A 12,687-nucleotide genomic window follows, 5' to 3' on the forward strand; every position below is an offset into this window, starting at 1 on the left:
ACCAGAGGCCGAGATTAGATCTGACGACTTGGTTAGAATCCTAAATACCCAGTCTATTTCTGTACACTTATATCATGTTTTCCCTTACCACCTCTGCTCAGAGCCAAAATACAAACCCTGCCGCATGTGGACACTTGGTCACGTGTTGGCATGCCAACCTCTCAAACAAATGCCAGTGAATGAGGAATTGCTTCTTTCCACAGTGGGGAAAAAAAACTGTGTTATGGAAACATTGACGCTTCACAAATGAGAAAAATAATGTGTCTTCAATGAATTCAGTCGTAAGGAGGAGAAAAGGTCCATGCAATAGTAAATATTTCTCATATTATTGTGTTAAGTTGCAAGATAATATTTAAGTACTGTCTGCCAGAGTAAAAGAGGAATGCCATACTGTTGCATGGCTGCCTAGTTTTCATAAATAGGCTGTTTCTAAAGTACCGTAACTACAACTGCCATGGTTCTCACAGAAACTAAGTTGTCCTGCTATGTTTATGTCTTTCATATCTTCCTTAAACTAAACATTTTCTATTTATGTGAGCTAGTGTCACACTTTCGGAGACAGACCAGTGACAAAACACACTGACTCCATGCAGCAGCAGTTCACTTTATTCAGATCTCGCTCCTTTATATACCTCAGGAGCCCAGAGGTCAATCCTCATTGGCTGAGCCAGTTCCTTCCTCATCAACCAGCCAATAGAAGCCTGAGTTTCCAACAGCCTGGGCCTGCTCTTACTGGCCGAATTATATAAGTAAGGTAATGATGTAACTGATTACATATTTCCCTTATAATTTTATAATTATTTATACTTTGAGGCCTGCAGGCCAGCTGTAGGCCACCACAAGCTTTGGGTTTATGTCATGCAGGAGATGTAATCCAGGCTCTAATTATGTCTAGACTTAGTTCAAATGCTCACAACAGGTTTCCTTGGAAATATGAAGAGGATCCCGCAGAGAGCCAGTCGAGTAACGACAATCACACCGCTACGGTTACATATCGTTCTCCCTTTATTGCCTGAACAATGCTCTGTTTATACACATTTCCCTTGCGCATGTGGCAGCCAACTATCTACGATTGGTTGCACAGCCTCGATCACACGTCTGCTACTCTATTTCATTGGTAAACGTCAAGGCACTGCATGATTGGGTACAGCCCTTTTTGTGGTTAATGCATCCGCTCTAACATCCATCTTAGCTCTTGCAACAGTGCAACATTTCCTCTTTCTGGGCCTTCAAGGTGACCCCAAGGAAATCAGTCCTTTGTTAGGTTAAGGCTGGCTTGTCCAATCCCTCTAGGGGCAACCCATGCCCTTGATCAATGAGGAATTCCTCTACAGAAATAGATGACAAGAATATACTAATATACATGTACTATCTTGTTCATTGTCCTCCATGCTTTGTATCTTTAGTGCAAAATTGTACTGAAGTTTCTTGCAGAACTAGGATCAATTCTCACCAGTATTTTGCCAGGGAAAAGAAGTCATGTAAGTTTATACTCATGGAAAATTGATATCCTCAAAAATCTCACTGTTCACTTTGGGACTAAAGTTTTCACAGAAATCAGTACCAAACAATTGCCCTGTATGGATATCAAATATCATTTGAACTCTAAATTATATATGCAGTATAAAACCACTCAGTTTCTTTCTGTCCCTACACATAAATCTGAAATAGTCCTTGAAGTAAAAATAGCAAAGTGACTAGTGCCCACAAGAAAATACATGACCTGAGTACATTGATGAAAATCTTGTCTAAGTGCACTGTCAACCCCAGACTGCCCATGACCAAGCAGATCCCACAGGACATGATGGTATTTAGCTTCTTGCAATTTTCTTTTTACTCTCCCAATTCTTAGGGTAACTCTTACCCTAATTCTAATGCCACTATCTACCCTAATATAAAGCACAGGATACTGGCTCTCAACACAGTGCTGAACACTGCCCAAGGTCAGTGAGAGCTGGGACTGAGGATTTAGTGCCCACCTGAGACTCACAGCCTTCCACACTCAGGACAACCCCATTCCAATTGCTAAACCCCTTGACACAGGGGTTCACAAAAAAGCATGCCTTCAGTGCCATCCAAGTCCAGCCCTTACTCCAGCTATACCTACTGTTGTCTCTTCACAGCTGGACAGAGCTCTCCTATCCCTCAATAATATCCCCTGTGCCAAATGGGAATTTTCTGTGCAGCTGACTGAAAAATGACTTTCCTAAAGGATAAGGCACTAGGTCTTCCATTCAGACACCATCACCCTCTTCTCCAAACCAACCCTCTTCCCAACTCTACTCAGAGATCCAGAGAGGTGTGGGTGTTGGCCTTCATGGATGCCAACCCTCACAACATCCCATGGACCATTCCTAAGTTAGCACAAAGAGGGACAACAGCTATGCCTGTTTTAAATTGTTTAAATTGTTTTAAAGAGGCAGTCATGCCATCTTAGACTCATTCTTTTGTGATTATTTCCTCAGACTATTTCTTCTTCTAAAAAATCTTCAGCTTCTGCTTATTTTGGATACCACTTTACAGTGAGAGATGCCTTCACTGATTTGGATCTTCAGATTTGATGTCTGCAGTCAGCAGCAAATGGTATCTGTGTAGTGCTCCCTCCAGATACTGACTAACTGGGCAGAAAGCTGTCAGTCTTGATCTGGGAGCTAACACAAAGTCCAGGCTGGAGAGTGAAAAACCTTCAAAGAATTTTGTTTAGCTTAGAGCTAGCAACTTGCTACAGAACACATAATTTAAGCAATTCCTTGAAGGGCCTTAGGGACATTTTCCATGAAATTTTCCTGTCTGGAGTGAAGCAGGGGCCTGTATCTGATGCTCTGCTGAGTACCCAGTTTCAGAATTTAGGCTAATGTAGATAACACAGTTACACCTGTAAAACATCTAGGGAGTTTCTAAACATATATATGTCACTGAGTCATGGAAAAACACTGTTCATCCTCATAGCTAGAGCATCTATCCAAAATCTGAAGGAATAAGGAAAACAAAGATGCTTTGACCAGAACAAAAACCAGAAGGCTTGTTTGCCCTGCTAGGAATAAAGTGTACAGCAACTTACAACCCATGTCTCATCTTTTGACTAGTCTTGAGTATGGATATTAAGTCCACTTTTCCTACCCCTCTCCAATACCAAAAAACCCAGCAAGATCATCCCTCCTCAGCCATTAGCTATGAGGTGCTTTAGCATAATAGCAACAGCTAATCACAGTCCTATATATGGTGGTATGAATGCTAAAAAGGCCTTGATAGGACCTCTCTGTGGGACACCCATCCCAGGAGACTACACTGTATGGACACGGGTAGGATGGCTCAGTGAAGCTACCTAACATGTCATACATGTCTGGGAAGCTCACAAGTGGTCTGACAGAACAAGGTGGCCCCTACAACTAACTAAAATAGTAGGAGGCTCTTTTCATTGAGATCCTGCATAAAGCAGCATTCAATCAATTAAAAATTTCCATGCAGAGCACCATCTTACCTTTCTAATGTTTTCTTACTACATCTGGAGAAGAGACAGGCAGTTCCAAGGTTAAGTGTCCCTCGCTTCTCTCCTGATCACAGAGTGCACTCAGATGTTGGTCCTCATACAGGGGAATTATCAGTTTCTCCTCCTTTCCTCCACGCAGGTTGCTGGCACCAGATCTCCCTGATGGTCTCTCTCAGTTCAGATATTCCATGTTTCCTCTACCAGTCCATGAGCAATTATGGACATGACATTGGCAGAGCACTTTTAAAACAGAAGTATTGCTTATTTTATCCAGAAAGAACAAAGCACACAGAGAAAAGTATTTCAAAACAAGAATATGAATGTCTGGTTTATTTTTTCTTGCTAAAAACTGGTCATTGACTTCCTGAAGTTACACAGACATAAGAAAAAAAAATTCAACTCATAGAATTAATCTATGCATAATGTAGGAAACAGAACAAAGGGCAAATCAGACATTAAAAAAAAATACTTCCCTAGAAGTCTTTAGAAATTATTGAAAAATTAAAATAGGAACCTTAAACCTGACTTTTTCCTTTCAGTGTGACTTTGCTATCTTCAATCTTACAGAGAGAGGTTTGATCCAGTTCCCACTTAAAACTACAGCTGAAATGACTGGAAACATATAACTGAATGCAGTGGGCATTGGATTAGGACTTCATTCACAGTCATTCACACACTATCCAGTAACCGGAAATAACACATGTACAACTTCCCTCTGGCTGAGAAGTTAACCCATCACTTCAAGGATGTCCCAGCAATCCCCTCTAGTATCTCACACTGCAGTAGCTATGCATAGTACTTAATATGTGCAGCTGGCAATAAGATTTCCCACCAGCCTGCTGAATCATCCATTTAACTCATACAACTCATGAGTTACTAACTGAACTCTGAGTACAGAAAACTACAGCCAGCTCTTCAGCAATGCAGTAATTAGTGAGCAAACCAAGCCTGTCCTTTCCCGTAAACAACCTCTCCCTAATGTATTTTCAGACACAGCTGTCCCATGTCCAAATACTTTAAAAACCATTTGAAAATCTGGGTTGCACCCTACTAAGACAGCCCAGTTTCCCAGTCATGACACAGAACAGACCTGTTCTGCAAGCACAAAGGCTTTCTTTTAGGACAAATCAAGGTTATGTACAAATACAAACAGCAGTTGGGATCAGACAGTCCATACTCTTCTACTAGAACAGGGAAACACATCCTTTTGACCATGCAAACAGTAAAAAGTGTATCAGCCTAAAATTAGATTTTAAAAAATGCAAATGTTAATAAATTTCTTAATAAAAAAAAATAAGAAGAAGGCAATTGCATATCTCAATGCTAGTTGTGTTGCTCAATGCAGTTCTGGAAAACATGTTCATTAAAATGAAAAGAGTGAGATAGGACAGGACCAGACAGGGTCCCTTTCCAAAGGGAGCTGTCCATAAAATAATTCAACTGATGTGATTACAGGGGAATTGTTAGGGGATATTTACATTGAGGAAAGCAATGCTATTCTGGCTCTGGTCTGGGTCCTCTTCAGCATTTCCCAGCATCCAGCACACTCAGGCAATATCTGTGTCATAGGGCATACCCAGTGTCATGCTACTGCCTTTTTGGTCCCTTATCAAGATGACACGGGACACTTAAAATACCACCCTCAGACAACTGTGGTAACTGGCACGCTGACTCAGGACAACTGTGAGATGCTCTTAAGGAGAGCTAAAAGGTCATTTGCACAGCTCATGCACTTAAAATGTTAGCTGCTACGTGGTGCTGTAATGCCAGCAACAGTGACGTTAAGGCATTTGCCATATCCTGCAAGGTGATCAATACCAGTACAAATTTCATAAAGCTGCCAGAAGCCTAGATTATGTTAACACAAACAGCAAACAAAGAACAGCCAGAAAAGATACTGAGAAGTAGGAAAGATAGCAAGGTACACAGCCCTTATGACTGCCCTGAGAAAAGAATCAGAACAAACAGCTTTGGATGATCTGCACATGTACATCTATTCCTTTGAAATGCTGCGATACGTTTCTTTACCACAGAGGGGGAAGTTAATGGAAGAGGTAGTGAATGGACGGAAATAACATGAAGTGATTTATGTTCAGGTGAGAGTGGGGACTCACAACTCCCTCGAGCAGTTGCATTTAGTCTCTAAAGTATATAAATTACACACTTGGGAAACTGCAAGTTGCAGGCTGTAGCCTTGTTTTATTTGGCTGTCCTGACTTTAACTGGGGTTCAATAGATCCAATTTTTCAATTTCAGACCATTAGAGAGAAGGAAAGGAGGTTGTAATTTTTTTGTCTTTACTACCTTGTGATCTTTTCAGCACATAAAGGTCACCTACAGCAGATGTCAATAATCACACTCTTTACAGTTTCCTTAAAGTTCATAATTTTACAGAACTATTTCACAGGTTACTAAACCAAACCAAATTACTTCTCAGCAAGAGTGAATTGGTGCCTTTCCTATATAATTTTATGAGTTCCCTCTGGGTCTTCTCCAGTCCAAGGATTTGAGCATTTGGCACGAGATTTGAAACATGAACTGACTGTAAAGGACCAGAATTATCTGGATGTTTCAAAAGCACAATATCAGATATTTTTCTCCAGGAATGGTTAAACAGAGACACCCTTTTTATTTGAAAGAGAAAATTATTGGAGTCAAAATGCTCTTTGAGTGACTTCAGATGGAGATTTATCCCATGTTTTCAACAGTACAGTTTAATTCAGCATGTTGGTCAGGCCTACCACCTAATTTCTCAAGGTGCTATAACTCTGTTCAGAGTTCATAACTCTGACTGAAATCTCTCAGACCTGCAAGGTCTTGCAGCCTTTATTTAGCAGCAAGAAGTGCTCACACAAAACTAGAGACTGCTTCTCAAATGCAGTCCAACATTTTTTTGAGTCTTTCTCATGGAAAGGGCAAATAATACCATATCAACTTACTGTATTTCACAAAAATAGGGGAAATTTAATGAAGGTTTGACTAAGGGGGAATGTGATAAAATGTCTTTATTTGTTCAATTTTACTAAATTGCTGGTTTTTCCTCCAAGGCCTTGAAGAAGGTAATTTTCAGCAAAAATTACATCCTAACTAGGATTCTTGGCATTGATTTGATTTGACTTCTTTTAACTGAAATGCTTAGAATTTAAAAACTGTTTCCATACATGAGAGGTGATAAGCATGTACATCATTCGATGTGCATGCTGTAAGCCCAAAATACCAATAAACACAGATACACTCATTTGCTTCAGCATGGCATCACTCCCGTGCAATATCCCTTGCAGTATCTTACACCAATTAAATCCCACATTGCTTCTTTAATAATATTCTTATCTCTCTTTACTCAGCTTCAGCATATAAGCAGCTGCAAATAAGGAACTGGTTTTCAGGATTCCATGTAGCATATCTGGAACAAAAAAGCAGAAGGAAAACTGTCCAATACCCAACGCAGGGGAAAGCACTGCCCTGCCTCTCAGCACCTGCTGAAAGCTAGCAAGGGCTGTTGTGGTGATTACCAAGTTTCCTCTTGTCTAGAGTATCTTCAAGGTTGTTTACCTTGGATTTATCTCTTGATCTGAATATTGAAATTTCAAAACATTTCTCCAATACTGTTGAAACAGAGAATAAGGAGCTTGTATTTCTTCCTGGGAATGAGGAAATGCCCAAATATTCAACTTTACTTAAATACATATTTATTATGAGTATCCACAAAATGGAAGGCTTAACAACTCTCACGTCAACAGTAGTTGTGTGAGTTTGCAAGAAGAAATTACACTGCTTCTTATAAGCTGTAAAAGGATATCTTACACATTTTAGTGAATCTGGTTTTCAGCAGTGAAAATATGTCTTAATATATTTTTTCAAACTTTTAAATTCAATTAGTTTCACAACAGACAAAGATATTTTTCATCTCTGTTTCAGACTGTGTCCTCCAGTGAGTATGTTAAAATATTTTCTTTCAAAGGGGGCTTTTTGAAACCAATGCCTGCAAACTAACTGCTGATTATTTGTACCCAGATATTATGCCCCAGATAACAGGGAATTGAGACTTGTATTTGCACATATTCTAAACTTTTAAATAGGTAAATATTTCAGTAATTTCTTCCTTCAGTATTTTTTGATATCTAGGGGTCTTTTCCCATATAAAACCAAAATGTATGTTCACGAATGCCTGCATATAAATGTAACTACCAGAGTAAATTTAGAATATTGGTGTAATTTCAGTAAATGAAACAAAGACATGAAACTAGTGTGGGTTTTTATGTCACTTTAGGTAGACAGAAATCTTGGAAATCAAGTACCACCATAGTTCTGATGATTTTGTTATTTTCATTTCAGTGACTATTAGATAAGGACTAAATTGAAAATTGAGTTTGAAAATACCAAAGTGGATAGAGTAATAAATAATATTAAAGAATTACAATAACAAGAAAACATGCTTAATGCTGCATAGCAGAACTGCAGATTTTGCCTAATATACCAAGAGATTTTGCCACAATAAATTGAGAGAGTGAGAGTTCCCTTGCTTCAACTCTTGTCAATGTTCCAGCAATGTTGTATTGACAATTTACCCATTATCTGTTAGTTATGACATAAAAATATTTTGCACTTCCTCAGACCCAAAGGCAAAACATTTTAATTGTGCAGTGCAACATTTTAAATTGTACTGTCTCTTTATCAAGAATATTTTAATACACAAGCTACATTTTCATATTTAATTGCAGTTATCACACCTTAGCCTGGGGCTATACATTTAATCAAGTAAGAAAACTCCCACAGACCTACTGTGTAGACAACCCCTGTAGAGTATGTTATGGAAACTCAGTCTTTATGAGAACAACTGATTAGTATCTGTGAATTCACACTTCAGGGATAGTAGTCAGGATGTTGCAAACAAAAAACAAACTTCCCTTGAGTAATCCTAAGCACTAAGGAGAGTGCTTAGGAATTCAAGAGATACCATGAGCCTTTTGAAAGAGTGGCCAGGTAACACCATAGAGAGCCCTTTTCTAGATGATGTCTTGGCTTACTATTTCCTAGACTAAACTTCTCATTCAAGTTCAGATGATGTGGACACTAAAATGCAAATCTGATGAAGGAAATGCTGAGAGGGAACAACTGGGAATGGTTGCTAATATCACCCTCAGACAACATAACCTGGAGTAAGTTTCAGGCTCCAGTTTGGAGCCGAAACTCAAGCCACCACATCCACTTTACCAACGGTCCTGCTACAGTCAACAGTATCAAGCACATCTGATAGAAAACTTAGCAAAAACATTTGCTCTTCACCCAGAGTAATCTACTCTGAAAAAAAACCCCACTATGTGTACCAGTTCAAAGCCCCTGACCCATGTAAGGGTTACAGGTGAAGCTAGAACTTCTTCTTCTCAGGGTGAGGTGTCAAATGTCTAATCCAAAGCTTTTAATTTGAAATATCCTGTTCCACTAACCCCATTTCCATATTCCTACAGAAAAACCATAACTGTTCAGATGAAACATATTTAGACCTTAAAAGATGTATTCTTTTGGTAACATTAACTTTTTCCCTGACTTTTCATAAGATGTCCACTTTTTCCCAGCTGATTTTCTCTAGAGCAGGGCTGTTCACAGTAAAGGCAGCCATGGCCCAAAGTGGCACCTGACCTGATGATACCTTTCCTCTTTATTTTCCTCTGCATCTGCAGCTCTCATGGAGGATGCCACATGCTTTTCCACAAGAACTGCTATGGTAGTCAGCTGAGGCCGGAAAAGGACATTATTTTGTGTCTAGCTATGTACTTTAGATCAGTGCCAGCCCACTCTGAAAGCCTACCTTTATTTCCTCTGCAATGGTGTACTTGGCTGAAGATTACTATTCCCCTACTTAGTAAGCAGCCTCCTGAATGGTGACAAGCATTTCAAGATAAACACTTTTGAGCCCTACTTTTATCACAGTTTGAGTCCTAGCTTTATTTCCTGAATTGTACAGCTATACTCCAAAACAGTTTTTTCCCCTTGGCTATCTCTACACTCCTAGTTTAAACACCCACAGTTAATCTCGTGCAAGTCTCTAGCTATTTTTTGGAAAAGCAATTTTGAAACCAGCAATCCAGTTTCATTTTCCATGATTTTAAAGGAGGTAACAGATAATTTCAGACATGGGTAACAAAGGCAGGGAATGAGGAAAAAGGGTGTCTCCTGTTCAGGGCTGCTGAGTTGCCATGTTTACAGCTCCAAGCAGGCTGCTGACCAGCCACAGCTCCATCTGTAAAATGATCCAGCTACTGTACTCTTGACTTTTGCAAGTTATGAGCAGCCACAGGAGATTGTGTAAGTGCTGGAGCAGCTGCAGAACCTTTCCCTCACTGAACTACTGAGGAGGCATGCCAGCTTGTTTGTGTGCTCCTCCACAACCTTTCACCTACTTTGGCTGTTTTGGCTGTACTGGGAACCCCTAGCAGCTTGACAGCTTGTGCAGCCGCAGTGTCCGGTGACAGAAAGATGAGAACGGGAAGATATGACCCTTGTTTGTAATGCTATTTCTGTCTTTTTTTCCATGTAAAGGGCCACATAAATATTTAGAAAACAAATATATTAGTAGGTTAAAGTATCAAACCAATTCCATAAATGCAGACCCATCTGTAGGCGGAGGGCAAGTGATTTGCCCTTGGTACTGCTGGAAATTTCATGAGGTGCTGTGAATATAACTCACGCACTTGTCACCAGACTGCTCTGCTGGGTTAGGAAAAAGATCCTTACATTTTTGTCTGTCCCAACAGAGAAAAAGGAAGGGCAAAAGCAACCATGATACCTTCTATTAGACTTCAGCAACATGGTCAGTTACTACACAGGCTGCCTGACCAGGAACACGGCTCTGACCTCAGTACAGCACGTTGTGTCTCTGGCTGGGGTGAGGACAAGAAGCATGAGGTGAGAGACAGCTGATTGCAATGGAGAGCTATTAGGAGACAAATGGACAGGAATCCAGGCTTCATTCATTCCACTCTTCTGGACCCATCTGTTGTGGAAAAAAGCAGAATGTTAATGCAGCTCCATTTTCTTAAGCACAGTCAGCAAAACATTACTGTGACCAAGCAACTGCAAGTGTTGTTACTGCCTTTTCAAAACTTGCCCCAGGGCAATTCAGAAGAGGAAAGTTAAAATATCTAAATAGCAGAAATGAGACCCTCTCTGATGAATACTCCAGTTCAGAATTTGGCATTGTCCTTCATAGCCATTGTTCTCTGCCACCTGCACTTATAACTGTCACGTGTTTCAGAAGGAGGGCGAGATGGTGGTTGGAGAGGAAATAAAGTGAGAACACTTCTAAAGATAGGAGAGATGGAGGCATTATATGACGTGGTTACAATTTTCACAGCCTAGCTCACCTGCATCTTGGCTGATGGTGAATCCTCATATATTGTTGCATTTGTGCCTAAAACTGAGCTGTCTTGCTCAACATTCAGAAGATCCATAAGAATTACTTCACAGATATATAGTTAAGATGTGCAAGAATATAAATTAATGTTGTTCAGAACGACCTGTAACATATAACCATCATACAAAGAGCAAGAAGCAAATCTGAATTATGAAGACATGCTTCTTTTAGAAGATCATCTGAATTAAAAAAACCTCAGTTGTTGTGCTGCTGATGTGTAAAATTCTTTGTAGAAGTTTGTTTTGATTTGAAAAACACCCAGGATTTGAGTTACTGGAGCCTTGTCCTTTTAACAAATGGGGAAGGCAATACACTTCCTGTATTTCCTGCAACTACAATTTTACCTTTGTTCACAGCTAAATTGAGTATGTAAGATATTTGTTCATACCTTACTGCATATAACTACTAGGAAACCAATAAGAAAACAAGTTGCTGTAAAGAAAATTAATGCAAACAACAAAAATTGTCCTTAGTAGACTATTTCCCTATTCAGACTGCTCGCAAAGGATATTCCAGTTACTTATATTAAGCAGGCTCAGCACACCAACAGATTAAATAAAACATCTCATAGGAATAGAAATAATGACTTTATAAACTGCAATAACTGCCTACTTCAGAGAACTTCCTGACCCAGATTTTATTGCAAAGAGTTAATTGTGAGGTTCCTGCTTGTCACCGATTAGTAGCTTAAGGAAGAAAGTGGAACTAAACAAAAGCTATCCTGCACGTTTCATGGTTTAAACAAATTTGTATGATATTTTCATTTCTGTGACTCATCTGCAACTTGTAGTTAAACCAAGTTTAAACAGTCAAAAGCAAATCTCAAATTCTTACATTTTTAACTGCCGTAAAGAACAGGAAAAAAATCAAAGTCATTACATTTGCTGCTATTTGATGTCTAAATTTTGCTTCATTTCACATTTCATATGCCAACATTTGATCACTGTGGTAAGCCAGAATATATCTCATGGAAAAATAACAGAATAACTCTCCCAATAAAATAATAAAACAGGGAGCAATAAAATAATAAAACATAAAGTACAGCAGGAGTAGAGCCATAACTAGGGATAACAGATATACTAGGAAGACAAAAATGAGATAAAGTTAAAAAAAAACAGTCTAATGACAAGCTAAAGTATTTTTCTCTGTCTGTTAAAATATGTGCATAGCTTTCTTGTGAGGAATTTGATCTTCCTTCCCCTGAAAAGAGTTTACGTGTTTGTGTGTATAAATATGTGCATATAAAATTGGACTGGTGAGTTGTATGGAAATATTAGGGCATATTTTGCATTATTTTACTGCCACATGCTTCTGCTGTTACAGATCAAGTTTTTAGATGTCAGAAAGCCCTCCGCTGACATTAATTCCATTCTTCGGTGGCTTATGCAAACTCTGTCCTCAGTAAAGTGGACTGGGCATGCTGGGAAAAGGCCAGGCAGCACTGGAGATCCAAGCTCCTTCCCCAGCAAAGAGGAAAGGTGAGGGGGCTTTTCCCAGCTCGACTGTGGCCCTGGGAGATGAGCTGTCCCTGAGAGCCCTGTGTCAGCCCCTTCTTAGGTCAGCTCTAGGGACAGTAAATAAAGGCCACATGCTGATCGGGGGCCAGTGCGTCACCAGCACAGCTGTCCTCGGGTATTTGGCCACTATTAACCAGGTCACAGCCATGACCTACATGTCGTCAGCCCGCGGCTGGGACCTGATTTTGCTCCCTTTGCCTTCCACGCAGTCGGCCATGCTCTGCGCCGGCCCTGGAGCTACCGGTCAGTACCGGCAGTTCCAGCAC

The 12,687-nt window shown here is 39.9% G+C and overlaps 1 protein-coding gene across 6 annotated transcripts in view; it reads right to left on the minus strand.

Annotated features, from left to right (window-relative positions):
* Positions 1–12,182, minus strand: part of DYNC1I1 (dynein cytoplasmic 1 intermediate chain 1) — a 212,613-nt gene extending 200,431 nt beyond the window's left edge. For 4 of the 6 annotated variants that reach the window (XM_041408338.1, XM_041408337.1, XM_041408343.1 and 1 more), the window contains exons 1-2: positions 4,969–12,182; positions 3,482–3,730 (exon numbers count right to left, since the gene is read on the minus strand). The gene's annotated coding sequence lies outside the window, so the exon portion shown is untranslated. The remainder of the gene's footprint in view (positions 1–3,481; positions 3,731–4,968) is intronic. The other 2 variants (XM_041408345.1, XM_041408344.1) reach the window with 2 other exon arrangements.
* Positions 12,183–12,687: the final 505 nt, after the last annotated feature.

This window comes from Onychostruthus taczanowskii, unplaced genomic scaffold (assembly GCF_017590055.1).
Source record: "Onychostruthus taczanowskii isolate IOZ18803 unplaced genomic scaffold, ASM1759005v1 scaffold3, whole genome shotgun sequence".
In the NCBI taxonomy this organism is placed as follows: domain Eukaryota; kingdom Metazoa; phylum Chordata; class Aves; order Passeriformes; family Passeridae; genus Onychostruthus; species Onychostruthus taczanowskii.